At 50.5% G+C, this 9,913-nt stretch overlaps 1 long non-coding RNA gene across 2 annotated transcripts; it reads right to left on the bottom strand.

Annotated features, from left to right (window-relative positions):
- Positions 1 to 1,481: 1,481 nt before the first annotated feature.
- Positions 1,482 to 9,557, bottom strand: LOC116637764. 2 transcript variants are annotated; one of them, XR_004300539.1, is made up of 3 exons: positions 9,504 to 9,557; positions 3,676 to 3,739; positions 1,482 to 1,801 (listed from the first exon to the last, which is right to left on the bottom strand). It is a non-coding gene; the product is annotated as an uncharacterized LOC116637764 (long non-coding RNA). The 2 variants fall into 2 exon arrangements; XR_004300538.1 differs by lacking the exon at positions 9,504 to 9,557 and adding an exon at positions 5,911 to 6,539.
- Between the last annotated feature and the right edge of the window lie 356 nt (positions 9,558 to 9,913).

Below are 9,913 nucleotides of genomic sequence, written 5' to 3'. Positions count from 1 at the left end.
CTCGATCAGGGTGTGGCATACAAATATTAAATAATTTTGCAAGTGTTACATCCTCTGGTTGAGGAACATGTGCCATAGCACTCATAAAGACAAGAGTCCCTGACCTCATCTGGGTGTGAGGTTAGTCCCTTCAGAGCTTGGGATCTGAGGCTGAGACTTAAAAGATGAGCAGAAGTGGGGGCGCCTGGGTGGCTCAGTCGGTTAAGCGCCTGCCTACGGCTCGGGTCGTGATCTCAGGGTCCTGGGATCGAGCCCCACATCAGGCTCCCTGCTCAGCTGGAAGTCTGCTTCTCCCTCTCACTGTGTCTCTGTGCCCTCTCTCTCTCAGCTGAATTTAAAAAAAAAAAGATGAGCAGAAGTCCAGGCAAAAGGAGTGGTGCAGGGAGAGGTGGATTAAGAGCATTCAAGGCAGAGGAGACAGCCCTTATGGGCTTTGCATAGAAAGAACGGGCAGAAATGCAGCTGAAAGACAAAGGGGTGGGGGAGAGGGGGAAGGGGGGAAGGGGGGAAGGGGGGAGAGCAGGCGGGATGGAGAGGCTCTGTCTCCTTGCCTCAGAGCACTGTTAGGAATTGTGGATCTTCTTCTGAAAACAGTAGGAAACTGTTGAAAAAATTTTTTTTAATTTTTTAAAAAAATGTATTTATTCATGAGAGAGAGAGAGAGAACACACAAGCAGGGGGAATGGTAGGCAGAGGGAGAAGGAGAAGCAGACTCCCTGCTGAGCAGGGAGCCCAACACGGGCCCTGAGATCATGACCTGAGCCGAAGGCAGACACTTAACTGACTGAGCCACCCAGGCTCCCCGAAAAAAATTCTTTATAAATATATATTGTGGTAAAATATACACAACATAAAGTTCACCCTTTTAACCATTTTTAAGTGTGCAGTGTGGTATTAAATACATGCACATTGTTGTACAACCATCACCGCTATCCATTTCCAGAACATTTCATCTACCCAAACTGAAGTGAAACAATAACACCCATCCTCCTTCCCCCCCAAGCCCGTGGCAAGCTCCATTCTACCTCCTGCTTCTATGAGTCTGACTATTCCAGGAGCCTCACGTAGAAGGAATCATGCAGTGCTGGTCCTGATGTGACTGGCTTACTTCACTTCATGTAATGTTGTCGAGGTTCACACATGTTGTAGCGTGTGTCAGAACGTCCTTCCTTTTTAAGGCCGAATAATATTCCATTTTAAGTATATACCACATTTTATTTATCTATTCATCTGTGGATGGACACCTATTGAAAGGTTTTCAGACAGAAAGTAACATGGTTCCATATATGTTTGGCAAAGATCCACCTGGTTGCCCTGTGGAGGCTGATTTGGAAGCAGGTGGGAGTAGGTCTCCCAGTTAGGAGAAGGTTGCATGAATCCAACCTAAGAGGACTAGATGGTGGTGAGGATGGTAAGAAATGGAAGGTTTAAGAGCTACTTGTGAGGAGGAATCAAAATGTTTGTCTGGGTGTGGGAAGCCAGGGAAAGAGAGTCAGGTAAGTATTATCCCAGGTGGATGGGGCTGCCATTTGCAAGGACAAGATGCAGATGAAAAGTTGAGCCTTGGATCTGTGGAGTTTGAGAAGTATGGGGGCCATCCAAGCAGGGATTTCTCAATCTGGAGCTCAGGTGTAAGCTGGAGGCTCAGATGGGACAGCCATCAGCCCTTCAGTGATCATCGAGGCCAAAGGGGTGCATGTCATGCCCCAGAGCGAGGGTGCAGAGAGAAAGCAGGGAGGTCCAAGAAAAGATCCTTGAGCGACTTCCATGTTTACGGTCTAGTAGAGTTGGATCAGCAGACCTAAAATGACAAAGAGAGAACATTCAGAGGGGACAAACCCAGAGGAGTGTGGTGTCATGAAAGCCAAGGGAAGAAGAAGGGCTTTCAGGAAGAAGGTGTTTAGTAAGGTGAAGACTGAAAGAGTGTCTGTTGATTCCAGCAACCTGGGAGTAACTAGTTATGTGAAGGCAACAGATACGGAGTGTGGGACGCACACCAGGCAAGGGGTGATGGAGAAATGGAGATAATGGGTTGTTACCAGCTCCGTGTCCTTGGTCAATTAGTTGTGCGTTCAGGCACAGTAGGTTGAAGGGCTAGAGCTGCCGCCGGAGTTGAGGCAAAGTCCTGTCAGCACAGGTGACTTCCTTGACCTTGCACCTGACTCCCTGCTCTCCCGGCAGGCCAACAACAATGGGGATCTTGAGGAGCTGTCACATATCCTCAACACTTGTCCTCTGGACTTTGGGGGATGGGAGACCAGAATGAACATGGAGGGCCAGCGTCTTCAGCTGCAGAAAAATGTCTCAGGTACTTTCGGTCACCGTCTGGGGTTTGATTTCTGGGAGACAGTGACGGGAGGGAGGAGACCGGGATCCGGTCTCAGGTCTGTGGGAGACTGGCCGTGCGACCTCGGCCAGCCACTGCTTCCAACCTCGGGAGTCCCTACTCTGTCAGATGGAGTCTTCTTCAGGGAGAGAATTCTGGAATGCATTTCCTCATTGCAGGTGTGTTTGTTTTTGCAAAGAAATCCCTAACAGAGAAGGTTGCGGTGATCCCTTGGACAAAAAGATGTGTCTCCAAGCCAAGGACTCACATAGCTATTGTCCCATTAATTCCCCAAACAATGATACGGTCCAGGTACTGTTAATCCCACGGAGTAGACCCTGATGCATAGGTTTCAGAGGCTAATGACCTGCTCGAGTGGGAGAGAGCGTGTTTGTACCGGGCAGCAGTGAGTTAGGTTTGAGCGAGGAATCATGAATTTAAATCGTAATTGACTGCCTGCTCCCACTGCAAAAGGAGTCCATTGAGCAGGCCAATGCCTGAAAGAACCCCAAATACTCTTTCCTACCCGAAGAGAAAATCTGAAATCCTTAGTGGATGTTTGGAGACATCCATTCTTTGGATCTCAGCAACTTTCCCTGGATTATCTTTTCATTTCTCGCCTGTCCTCCCCACCGTGTCTCTGCTGTGACATCACTGCTCCCCTCCCCACCTGGCTACTCCTGCAGGTCATACCTTTGCATTACTTCCTGGGCTGGGGAGACCCTTTCCTAGTGATGCTGGCTGAAATTCTGTGCATCCTTCAAGGCTCGTGAACCTTTCTTGACCTCCCAACAGCTGTAACATCTTCCTCCTTGTGGATCTTTGTTGAACTTCATACGTCTCTCATCAGGGTACTGCTATTTCTGTGCCTTGAATTAAAGTTGTTTGTCTATTTATCCTTCATATTAGAACAGTTAGCCTTTGAGTTTCAGGCAAACTAAGCACATGACAATAGTTGGCACATAATAAAAGCTCAGGGGTGGCTTGTTGGTTGGAAATGCCTCCATCCTTAACTGGTTTCAGGTTTGCTCCTGTATGCATCTACGCGGTCACTGATCTTTAAAGTCTGCGTGAGTCTCACGCTAGGTGTAGTGTTACCACAGAGAATAAGGTGGCATGGGAAAAACATCCCATTAAGTAGCCACCTGTTTCTTCTGGAGGCCCCGTACCAGCCAGCGGTCATCCTGGCCCACTCCGTCTGCACGGTTCGGAAAGCTTCTAGTGCACGGCCAGACCCACACTGTTCAGTCATCACCTCAGCCCCATGAGATGAGTATGCTAAATCCATTATCCCCATGTTCCCATTTTCTAGATGAGGAAACAGGTCCAACCGCGTTAAGCTGACTTACCTGGGACTTCATAGTTTCTGGGTTGGATGGCTGCTGAGTCTTCTGGTTTCTGGTCCAGTGATTCCTAAGGATAGGAAGAAACAGTCAAGACATATGCAGATCAGAACATGGCAAGCGGGGAAGAGGCACCCAGGAATAGTGGGGAGAGAAGAAAGAATCCAAGGATGAGAAGGAATGATCTTTGTGCAGGATACGTGGCTTCTGGAGTTCCCGCCAGGTGGGCAACGTGGAGGCAGAGTTCGGTCCCCGCCCGCGGAACTCACCCTGAGGAGGCTGGCTTGCGGGCGGGCGAACCCCCTGAGCTGGGCACCTGGACCCACGGGAGGCAGGTCGTCTTGCACTCTGTCTCTGCACATCCTCTCCACCTCCTTCTGTGGACTTCAAAACTCCAACCTCCTTGCCAAGTGTTCAGAACCAAAGCAAGTTGTAGGTTTTAACCAAGTTGAAAGTGAAGTGTTGAGAATGGTAAGGGAACAGCTGCTGTTTTAGCAGGAGAAAGAGGGTGCATTACCCGCCCCAGACCCCAGCCCGCCCCCACATACAGCTGCTTCCCTGTTTGTGAAGCTGCAAAGGCCAGGCTCGTGCTGAGTGCTGAATGCTGAATGCTGGGTCCCTGCGCCTCAGGAACCCTCACCCTCGTGCAGTGACAGCACCCTGGCTCCGAGCCTGGCTGTCCAATCACGGCAAACCCTATTGTCTCCACAAGCAGGTGCTGCTGGGCACTTACTGCCATTTTCCAGAAAACCAAGCTGAATTCCCCAACCAGGGCCCCACCAGAATCATACCGGGTCCCTTCCTATGCCTTGGGGTCTTGCTTATAGAGAGGTGAGTCTGGGCCGTTTGATTTCTAAGGTCCTTTACCTCCTCTGCATTTTGCGTCTGCACTCTGGAACGGATCACCTCCTTCCCAGAGACTTCATGCCTCACGGTAAGCTTCGCTCCTCCTGCCTTGCTTCCCGGACCAGCCCACACAGCACAGCGTGGTGAGCCTGCAGACTCAGGAGGTCCAACTCCTGCTACCCTCCCAAAGGAACTGCGTGGCCTCGGGCAAGTTATGTTCCATGCCTCAGTTTCCCCATTTGTAAAATGGTGGCAGTAACAGTACCCACTGCCTCAGATTATTGTAAGAAATAAATGTTACGATAGAATTAGAACAGTGCCTGGCACTCAGTGCTGGTGGGTCTTACCGGTTTCATTCTTTGTGTAGGTGTCTGGCCTCCACACCTTCCGTGAAGGTGGGGACCTCACCTGAATAGCGTTTGGACTCTTGTTACCCGTCCAGGGTGTGGTCTCCACTGGGGCCTCCTGAGTTGAGGTTGGCTGAATTCATTCTATTCCAGGCCATCGAGAGCCCCCATTTGGGGGCTAAAGGCACTGGGGGCTCAGAGGGTCGGAGCACTGGAGATGGAGTGGCTTTCAGAAAGTTGTCTGACCCCATTCTTGGTTTCGGATAATGGGTATTTATTCTCAGTACACAAATATGCTTACATGTCAAATGCAGATACCATGTGCGGATTGTTTTCATTTGTGTGTGATTGTGGCATTTGCTAGTGGGAATATGTAGTTAAACAGAGCTGAGCCCCACCTATAAAAAGTTATTTTTTTTTAACCTTAAAGATTTGAGAGTAATACATGATGCTCTGCTTATAAAATAATCAGACAGAATTGCAGTGTACAGAATGTGTACCCATAAGATTTGTTCACGACCTGCCCCTCCAAGCCCCCCTCTCTTTCCTGGAGGTAAAAATACTGTTCACATTTGGGGATTTGCTTTTTAGGCTCTGGGGTTTTATTCTCTATACTTACATATGTGGTGTGTACCACATACGTAACGCATCGAGTTTCTTTTTCCTCTTTCCTCATGCAAACGTGCTCATGCTTCGCCTTATTCAGTGAGTTGTGTTTGTCACTGGACACATTTCATGGAGAGTTTCTGGTCAGTGGACCGCGGTGGCTGTCCAGTGGCTGTCCTCATTCAACAATTCAGATCTACATTTTGCACAGCCTTTCCCATGACCCCTCAAGCTCTCCTTCTGACCCCCGAGGAAGGAGCATCATGAGCTCCCCCAGTCGCTGCCCCGACCTCAGCCCCTGCCACAAGCCACGGCGGCCACAGCGGGGGCCGGTGTCCCTGGCTCTGGGACGGTTTAGCGAGCAACTAGAAAGTCTGGCGGGTCGCCATGCCTTGTAGAGCCCACGGCCACGTTCAGAGGGATTTCAAAGCCCTTTTCGTACCTGAGCTGCAGAAAGCCCACGGGTGGTCTGGAGGGACGGCCGGCTGCATGGGGAGCCGGGTTGCTGCCCCGCCCGGGAGAAGCGTAGGCTTCTTTCTTCCAGATGAAGGCGGACAGAGTCTGCTGAGAATTTTCTCTAGTCTGAGGGTGACAAGTTTCCTTGTCGCCCTCAGAGTTTGTGGTTCCAGAAAAAGCTGGACAGACTGGCTGAACCCCACTTCCCGCACCGTGCTCCTACCCCTGACCTCCCCTCCAACAGGGCCGGGCCCGTGCTCTGTGGCCAGACCACACCTGTGTGGGTGCCACCAGCTGAAGGGAGCAGAGAGGAACATGTCCAAAGGTGGATCTTGGTCTCAGGTCTCGGGCTTGAACCCTTTGCTTTAAGACAGCGTCTCGTACCCTCAGCATGATGGACATTTTCGACTGGATAATTCTCTCTTGGGGCTGTCCTGTGCGTTGCAGGACATTGGGCAACATCCCCCGTTAGATGCCAGGAGCACCTTCCATTGTGACAGTCAAAAATGTCCCCAGAATTGTCAGATGTCTCCCAGCAGGCAGATCACCCCGGCTGAGAACCCCTGCTCTGAGGAGTAAAGTTACTATCCTGTCCCAGCTCTGTGCTATGACCGCTTCACCTGCCGTCTGAGCCGTGGCATGCCCCGCGTCCAGGAGGCTGTAGGCATTGCGCCATCATGGAAACAGCTGCGTATGTTGTGGGCTTGACCTTATCGAGGGTGACTAGCAGAGGAGGGGACCACACGCAGATTTCTTTCTTTTTACTCACTGAGCAAATGCCGAGCCACTGCCAGGTGGGGCTGTGTCCTGGACGTTCCCGTCAGCCCCTGTCCCCGAGCAGCCCCGCCTGCAGGTGGCTGGCCCGGAAACAAGGTCTGCCCACCACCCAGTGAGGCAAGGGCTACGAGAGGTGAAGGGCACGTTCTTGCTCTTGTTCCCAAGTTATGAGCAACAACCGGGCTTCACAAATAAACTCGACGATGAGTTACGAACCCTGAAACGTTCTGTGCTGCTAGAAATTGGTGCAGCCTCTGTTAAGTGAGCTTTTCCACTTAAACAAATATGCCCTATGTTACTCGTAAGCAGCTGAACGATTTTTAGTTGTTGGAAATCATATTCTTCTAATTTTCTGGTGCGTTTTATTTTATTTTATTATTATTTTTCAAATATTTTATTTACTTATTTGACACAGAGTGAGAGAGAGCACAAGCAGGGGGAGCGGCAGACAGAGGGAGAGGGAGAAGCAGGCTCCCCGCAGAGCAGGGAGCCCGATACGGGGCTCTATCCCAGGATCCCGGGATCATGACCTGAGCCGAAGGCAGACGCTTAATGACTGAGCCACTCAGGTGCACCCCCTCCCCGGTGCATTTTAATCAGTCTGAATATCATTGGTTCCTCATTAGTTGTCCCATTCATTCAAAGGTATCCATGGGTCACCCTCTGTGTGTCTCAGACCCTCTTTGGCTGGGGCATCAGCGGCACGCTGCAGGGGCTGGGCTGTCTGTGGCCCCTTCAGGGGTGGCCTAAATCTGGCTTTGCCACTATGGGGAACTCCTGTGAGGTGTTAGTGACACAGAGGAAGACCGAGTTTTCTCAGGCTCCCCATGAGCGTGAGTGTGGCCTTCTTGCCCTCTACAGCTCGGGCTACGGCAGTGAGGGACGTTTCTGGGGTCCTGGGCTGCAGCCTTATGGAGGACAGTCCACCAGCTCCTTCCTATGGGTATAAGCTCAAGCGAATTCCCTGCTGTCTTTCTGATCAGATGGATTCGAGGACAACCAGGGTCCCTTGTCTCTTAGGAGTTTTATTTTAGTGGATGAGATTAACCTCAGACATCAAACACCAACTACTGTGTGTGTGTGTGTGTGTGTGTGTGATGTGCAAGCAAGGATATCAATGTGTGATAAAAATTATGCCGCATGAGAAGATGAAGGAGGAGTTAGTTTAGAGGACTGGCCAGGGAAGGCGTCCCTGAGGAGGAAGCATTTTAGCTGAAACCTGGAGAGCTCTGTGAGGGCCGGGCAGAAGGGCTTGCTCGATTACTAGGCCCCAGTGTCTTACACACGCACACACACGTGCACCCCACACATGCACACGCGCGTGCACACAGGTCAGCCGGCTGGCATTTCCTCTCTCCCCCGGCTTGGCTCCGCCCTCCGCTCGCCGCACCCACAGGCCCCAGTGCTCCACCCACGGGGTGCCGAGTGCAAAGCCTGGCTTCGGAGCTGGAAGGCAGGAGGGGACGGGGCCTGGAACAGGTGCCGTGCGGGAGCTTGTCCCCCAGGCTTCCGCCTTCCCCGTGTGAGTGACAAGGCTGTTGGTTGTGGCATCGCTGGCCATCTCTGTCCTTTCGGCCGGGCTCGAGGTGCCGCACAGCAAGAACCCCGGGCCAGAGCCTGAGTCACTGATTACTACATGTGTGGCCTGTGACCGGAGTGTATGAGACTTACCTGCCCTGCTCTTATTTTCCTTTACCGTAAAACAGTACCTGCTCTCCCTAAGAGCCGATGGCAAAAGAGATGGGAAAATGCTTTACTAAATGCACATTGGGGGCGATGCGCTCCATGGCCCGAGCCCAGGGCAGCTGTAACGGGGTGTGTGCATTTCACGTCTCCCTCTTGCAGGGAGTGTGAACTCAGCAAGGGAGCCTCTCTTCTGGTGGAAAAAGCAGGTGAGACACCTTGATAGAAAGTTGTCCAGACAGACACTGGCGGATGCACATGGGAGTGCCTAGGAGGGAGGGACCACACCCTACGTCCTTTCTTCTTTTTTATCTTTTAGGTATACAAGGTAGTGATTTAATATACATAGACATTTGAAGTGATCACCACAATCAAGTTAATGAACACATCTCCTTCACCTAACATAGATACCTTTTGTGTGTGTGGTGAGAACATTTAAGACCTACCCTCTTAGCAAATTTCAGCTCAGTCACCACACGGACGTTAGATCTCCAGAACTTATTCACCTTGTAACTGGGAGATTGTACTCTTTGGGCATTTTTTACATGATCGGTGCCCAGTAAAGGACTGCATGTTCATGGCTGAAGGTAAGTAGTGGCTTCGCTGTCAAACAAACAGGCTTCCTGATCCACAGCTGGATTGAGACATCCGTACAGCTGGACCCCACTCATTCCATGGCCCGTGCTCATCCCAGTCATCCACCTTCCTGTGGGCACGGGGGTCTCCAAACACCTGCTTCTTCTCAGATCTCCATTTCCCATACCTGGCATACACCCTGCACATCTTTTCAGAATTTGCAAATGACCAAATCCCAAAGGTACTGGGCTCTATGATAGGCTCTCCTAAGGGAGTGGTGGAGAGGGTGAAGCCCCCACCCACCACTAGAAGTTACTGTGAAGGGAGAGCCACGGGAAAGAGAAGAGGGGTATCAGGGGCCACTCGTGATCTGGATGCTGTGAATATATTTTTGCATTTAATTTCAGAACACACGGTCCAAACAGCACCAAGTAAAAACCAATTGAAACTCATGAGAGGTAGAAATAAAATTGTCAGGACTACTATTATTTAAATAATTCTGGTAGAATTTGAAATAATGTTTTCTAAATTCCCCTGACATACCTGAGAAACATCTGCAGAGTACCAGTGATCCAGGGAATAGGAGTATCGTTTCAGAAACAGCTCTCTTGCCTCTTCCACCTTTAGCACAGAAAGGGCTTGCCAGCTGGCTTCAAACTTGCTCAATGCCTGAAAGGCTATGTCAAGGTCACGAGGTATGGACCTGAGAGTCTCCAGTCCTGGTGCTGTAATTCTGCTGTAAACACACCCTAGCACTTTGGTCAAGTCAATTGATTCATGATTGTTTACTAAAAACTCCTAGGTACCAGGTCCTAGATCAGTAAAATCGTTAGGAGGTTGGATATACATGCAGCTAATGGTAAAACAAGCTATACTGTTGAGTTCTTGCTTCTGCCTCTGGGAGAATATCTGGTTAGGTCAAGACGATTTCATTTATTTATTTAGTTAGTTAC

The sequence above is a fragment of the Phoca vitulina genome, unplaced genomic scaffold (assembly GCF_004348235.1).
Source record: "Phoca vitulina isolate PV1807 unplaced genomic scaffold, GSC_HSeal_1.0 scaffold15, whole genome shotgun sequence".
Taxonomy (NCBI): domain Eukaryota; kingdom Metazoa; phylum Chordata; class Mammalia; order Carnivora; family Phocidae; genus Phoca; species Phoca vitulina.
This window is presented reverse-complemented; position numbering and strand designations above follow the sequence as displayed.